The following is a 6,000-nucleotide window of genomic DNA, read 5'->3' on the forward strand; positions in this document are numbered from 1 at the left end:
CCAGTCGTCTACACTTTACTCCCAGCAAGCTGGGTACTCATTTTACCAACCTCGGAAGGATGGAAGGCTGAGTCAACCTTGAGCCGGCTACCTGAAACCGACTTCCGTTGGGATCGAACTCAGGTCGTGAGCAGAGCTTGGACTGCAGTACTACAGCTTACCACTCTGCGCCATGGGGCTCCTCAGGCTTACATTAGGCTCAGTAAAATAATAATTGCTTTAATGTAGGGCCGGTTCCAGGTTTGGGGAGCCCCAGCCAGAGAGCATCCAGGGTCCCCCCCCTCTGCCCACCACCAGTCCCTTGCTTGTGTCTTCCTTCCCTCCCACACACCTGCCCACACACCTCCCGCCTGCTTCTGTGTTCTCCCATTGTTTGCTTATAAGCTCTCCCACTGCCCATGCTCAGGGTAGGCTGCTGCAGCCCTTTCCCCAGTGACACTGGGCAGTCCTTGCAGCAGCAGGAAGCATGTGTGGTGGAGTGCTAGCAAGTGGCACCTACACCGGTGGTGGTGGTGGGGTCACGCCAGCTCCTTTCACCCCCCCTTCAGTAATGGGCTCTTAGGTTGTTAAATGTATTCCAAAAATGTTAATTTTTTATCTTGGACCAAAACAACAACACGATTATCTAATTCAAATATATTTTGCTCTCAATAAACATTTTTAGAAGTCCTGCATATTCAGTTTCCCTTGGCTTTAGCTGGACTGGAAGTACTTCAGTTTCTCAAAACAGAAAGAATAAATGCCGAATTAAATTCTGTCAATCCAACATTAAAAAACCTTGGATCATGTAAAATGTTTAGGTTGCTCTTTTTAACAAGGAATGGGTGTATTTTCATCATAGGAAGGAGAGAAATAAGAATCCCTTGAAACTGATTTCAGTATGAGCGGACCACCGTAGATGTCCCTGTTCCAGAGATCACTTGCTGGATACTGAGATAAATAATCCTAAATTAACTGGAATGGAAACTTCAGCCAAGACACTACCTTCTTGTCATCACATTGGATTGTCTTTCTGTCACCCTCCATTTTGACTGGAGTCCCGTTTCTGTCTGCTGGTCACAAGAGAACCATTAGCGCCTCAAAAAACTTAAAGCTAACGGAGAGAGTAGGACTACTCCTTAATCTCATTACATTTCCGTAAGAACAACTGCCACTCTAGAAACAAATGGAGCCTTGCCCTACAACTAGTTCTGTGACCATTAGTCAAGGTTTCTCAGCACTTAATCAGGACAATTAGCCTCAATGGAATCATGCCCCAGTAAAATTCTGCCATAGAATGAATTAAACTCACAAAAGCATTTCCCAATAAAAGGCTCTCCATTCACATTGATCAGATTCTGAGTGCTTTGAATTGCCTGCTCAATGAGGCTTGAAAAACCCAGTTCCAAACACGGCTCTGCCTGACGTTCTCCCTTTTCTAATTTGGAAATATTCACAGGGACCTGAAGTTTCCTCCTTATCCTCTTAGGCCCATCCAGTGACATACCAGTTAACCCACCCGGCCCTCTCTCCTTTTTCCAAACCTGGGAAAAAAGGCTTCTTTTGTCTTCAGCTCAAACCTCTGGCCCTACCAGAATCTATCCCCACTGAATCACACCTGCCAAGAATTACATGTGTCAAGTGAGTGGCAGAACATTTCTTCTGGCGCATCTCACATGCTTCCTCATTGCTCTTCCCTTTTGGATTTAATTCTTGAATTACTGGCTGCCTGGAGATCTGGACTATTAACTTGGGAAATGGCTAGGGTTGCCAGGTCCCTCTTCACCACTGGTGGGAGGTTTTTGGGGCAGAGCCTGAGGGGGGGCGAGGTTTGGGGAGGGGAGGAACTTCAATGCCATAGAGTCCAATTGCCAAAGTGGCCATTTTCTCCAGGTGAACTGATCTCTATTGGCTGGAGATCAGTTGTAATAGCAGGAGATCTCCAGCTAGTACCTGGAGGTTGGCAACCCTAGAAATGGCTCTTTGCCTGGCACCTACATGGATAGCTATTGCCCCTTGCTTTACCCTCTACCTCTTTGGCCTGTTATCTGCCAGTCTTGTTTGGGACACATTGCACAGTGTGTAGTCTTAGAAGAGCTGGATCCTTTTGTGGGTAGGGTTGTCAACCTCCAGGTGCGGCTTGGAGATTTCCTGCTATTACAACTGACCTCCAGACAACAGAGATCAGTTCCCCTGGAGAAAATGGTGCTTTGGAGGGTGGACTCTAGGGCACTGTACCCTGCTGAGGTCCCTCCCCAAACCCTTCCCTCCCCAGGCTCCACCCCTCAAATCTCCAGGTATTTCCCAACCCAGAGCTGGCAACCCTACTTGTGGGCATTCAGGCCTTGGGTCTTATATTGAATACTTGTTATTATTGCAACTGCTTGAGCTTCCCGTTTCTCCAGGCTAATATAATTTTTTAATGAACTCTACACAGATTCCCAATATTCTTTCCAGACTTGCAGAGGAGGTTCACTGATTTGTAAGTAAGCCACTTTATAAACAATATATCCCTCCCTGACCTGAGATATTTCCTTAAACCAGACATACTACCTAGGCCACTTTATAAACAATATATCCCTCCCTGACCTGAGATATTTCCTTAAACCAGACATAGTACCTAAGTCATGTCAACATGCTCCTTCAGCATAGGAGGCGGGAGGAGGATTTTTCTTCCTTTTTATCCCCTTCCTTATTTTCAGATTTAGTGTGAATTTGGTCTGAGCTGGAAAATGGGCCACATTTGCATTGAGATGTATAAAATGTACATCAGCCTCCTTGATGACACATAGTAATATCCTGATTTCACACATCTAATCCAAACGCCAGGAACTGTTTGAAGAACACAATTTTTGGCCTAATGCCACTTCCTGGCATCCCCTATGATAGAAGAAATGTTGGCTTATATTTTGCATGTCAAATCTCTCTAGCTGCAAAAAAAAAAAAAAAACTTATCAAATTCTGAAATTGCTAATTTTAGCCAAAAACACTATTGTACGTTGAGTTGCTAGGTAATATATGATAGTGTGTGTGGCAAAAAATTGCAGTTTAGGATGATGTCACATCATGACATTTAGTCGGCAGACTATGTTTCTGGGGTGGTTTGCAATTGCCTTCCCCAGTCATCTACACTTTACCCCCAGCAAGCTGGGTACTCATTTTATCGACCTCGGAAGGATGGAAGGCTGAGTTAACCTTGAGCCGGCTACCTGAAGCCAACTTTCATAGGCATTGAACTCAGGTTGTGAGCAGAGCTTTGACTGCAGTACTGAAGTTTACCACTCTGCGCCATGGGGTTCTTTAGCAACTCCTTAGCCACCCCCCAATTATCTGGGCATTTTTTTCCTAGTTTCCCCCTTTTGGTAAATACCAAATGAATTCTGGGATCTTCAGTAACCCCTTGTCATCACAAACATGCATGTGTGCTGTTTTTGAGGTACCCCTTATACACATGACACAGTACTGTACAATCTGGTTGTAGGTAACAGTGATTTCAGATACATCAGGACTCTCTGACCTCTCAATGTGAATGTGGCCCAATAGCAGCCGCTTATCTTAACTAAGTTGACACAGTGTCAATATAGCATAGTTTGCTCTCATTCCCCTTTGCAAGCTTCTGGGGTCTTCTGAATGCCCCAACCACTGGGAAAAAACCCTCTTAAAATGAGATCCTTAAAAGAAGTCCTTGTTTCATCCCACCACAACATCCTGAGGTGCGTCTACAACACTGGTTCTCAACCAGGGGTCCATGAGAACTAAACCAGGGGTCCATGAAACAAAGTTATAAACCCATAATAATATTTACGCGGGCGGCATGGCAGCGGCTCGTGGGCGCAGAGCACGGCAGCGTGCGGTGGTGACCCGCGGGAGCTGCGTGCGACAAGGAACATGCGGGGGCGGGGAGGCCTGGGGAGGGTGCAAGCGAGCCTCACACAACCACACACAATAGGAGAAACACTCGTCAAACCTTGTTTGATTATAGCTGTCGAAGAGGTTTTAGGGATGGAAGCCAAAAAGAAAATACAAGAAATACCTCTATCGAACAACACGGTAAAAGCTTGAATTGAAATTATGTCAAATGACATCGAGGAGCAGCTTGTTTCGAACATAAAAAATTCACCATGTTTCGCTTTGCAGTGTGATGAAACGACAGATGTTTCTAATTGCAGTCAGTTGCTCGTATTTGTCCGCTTTTTAGATGACGACAACACTATTAAAGAGGAATTATTGATTTCGCGGAAACTGGAAACGACGTCAAAAGGTATCGATGTCATGAATATAATAGCGGAGTATTTTGAGAAACATAGCATTATGTGGGAAAAGCTCGCTGGCTTCTGTACGGATGGCACTCCAGCCATGTTAGGATCACGATCCGGTCTAGCAACATTAATAAAACAGAAGAATCCTTCAGCAATAACAACTCATTGTATCATACATCGTCAGGCTTTAGCTTCCAAGACTCTTCCTAAATGCCTTGTTAATACCATGGAAATGACCATAAAAGTGGTCAATGTTATTAAAAGCAGCGCCTTAAATACACGCCTTTTTAAAAAACTGTGCACTGAAATGGACTCCGATCATGAGACTCTTCTTTTCCACACCAAAGTTCGTTGGTTATCGAAAGGCAATATGCTGGGAAGGTTATTTGAACTAAGAAAAGAGGTTGAGCTGTTTCTAGCTGAGAAGAAAATTAAAGAATTACTAGAGCTGTTTTCTGATTCGAAAAGTCAGATGCATTTGGCTTATCTTGTGGATATTTTCTCACATTTGAATAAACTAAACTTACAGTTGCAAGGTTCTGGAAACATAAATTTAGCAGGTGTGGGAAACATTTTTATGTTTGAAGATAAACTGTGTGCCTTTATTTGCAAACTTCAATTATGGGTAGGCGAAAACAATTATTCTGTGTTTGTGACATTAAAAGCACTGGTCGATGATAGTAAAGGTGACATGATCACTGCAAATATACAAGACAACATCAGAAGTCATCTGCAAATGCTGGTCGATGAATTCCACCGTTACTTCCCGGAATATAACCAGACAGAATCAAAAGATACCCAAAAGCTGATTCGCAATCCTTTTGGTATTGCTGTTGAAGAGGTTGCAGAAGAAATCCAGGAAGAGCTCATTGAATTCCAAAATGATAGACACTGTAAGGATGCGTTTGAATTCTCTTGAAAAGTTCTGGTGTAAAAAAGCAATTTCATAACCTACAGTTCGGGGATTCGCCTTACGATATCTTATGCTCTTCTCCACAACTTATTTATGCGAACAAGAGTTTTCTGCTTTGCTTATAATTAAGAACATGACAAGAAATCAATTGGAAGCAAGTGATGATATTCGTGTAGCTCTGAGCAACAGTATTAGCCCCAGAATTGCCCAGCTTGTAAAAAGGATGCAAGCTCAAAAATCACATTGATTTACAATTAAAAGTTCTCTATTATAAAAAACATATTCAAATATTATTCTAAGTTTAATGTTTAACTAACAGTTATGATTAAAGTTTATTTTCAAATTATCAGAATTTTTATTTTGAACCTTGGGGTCCCTGCACCAAACAAAAAAGTCCTAGTGGTCCCTGGTCAAAAAAAGGTTGGGTACCACTGGTCTACAAGGAGAAATTTTTGTTGTTGCAAAAATTCATTTGAAAACGACTCATCTCTTTTCTCAGCTACAGCTGTTTGCAGCTGCTTGTAGTTAGTCATGACCTGTTTTTCTATCATTGTAGTCACCCCTCTCCAAAGTCTGTTTCTGATGAAAAACTATGAAAGAGTCAGTGTCTGAAATGAATTTTGTTCAAAACAGCAGGCCAAACACACCCCTTTCTCAGGTATCACACCCCAGTATGTGGGATACTCAGGTTTGAATCCCCATTCTGCCATAGAAGCTTGCTGGCTGACCTCAGGATGGTCACACACATTCAACCCAATCTACCTCACATGGTTATTGTGAAGTTAAAATGGAGGAGAGCAGAATGATGTAAACTGCTTTGAGTCCCAGTTGGGGAGTAATGCAGGGTAT

This window comes from Euleptes europaea, chromosome 8 (assembly GCF_029931775.1).
Source record: "Euleptes europaea isolate rEulEur1 chromosome 8, rEulEur1.hap1, whole genome shotgun sequence".
NCBI lineage: Eukaryota > Metazoa > Chordata > Lepidosauria > Squamata > Sphaerodactylidae > Euleptes > Euleptes europaea.